The sequence below is a fragment of the Epinephelus moara genome, chromosome 16 (genome assembly GCF_006386435.1).
Source record: "Epinephelus moara isolate mb chromosome 16, YSFRI_EMoa_1.0, whole genome shotgun sequence".
NCBI classification, from domain to species: Eukaryota; Metazoa; Chordata; class Actinopteri; order Perciformes; family Serranidae; genus Epinephelus; species Epinephelus moara.
Genome location: NC_065521.1, coordinates 32190966 through 32191399, shown reverse-complemented (window position 1 = coordinate 32191399; position 434 = coordinate 32190966).

Below are 434 nucleotides of genomic sequence, written 5' to 3'. Positions count from 1 at the left end.
AAAACGGGTTCCAGAGCATGCATGAGAAAGTCGACCATCGCAACAACAATGGCGGACTCCCGAGCTCTGTTTGTGCTGCTCACCCTATTGAATTTATCAATGCTTCCCCATCAAAGTGTAGATTTACTGTAGCAATTCCACCTCGTCGTCCGTCCAGACAAACGCTCGTGCTGTTGCCATTTTGTTTGTTTATACATCGCTGCCAAAGAGCATGGATACCAAGAGGCGAAGCTCCGTTGAATTTTTGCCAACAGCCACTAGGGGCGCTGCGATAGTGCTGCCGCCATTTTGGACTGTTGAGCTTGGACTGTTGTGCCCAGACAACATGCAAGATGTCAAGGAGAGAGGAGAAAAAAAGTAAAAGAAAACAGTGTAGTGCAATTAACTGCAACAACTATCAGTGGAACAACCCGTACCTGGCCTTCCACCGTAGC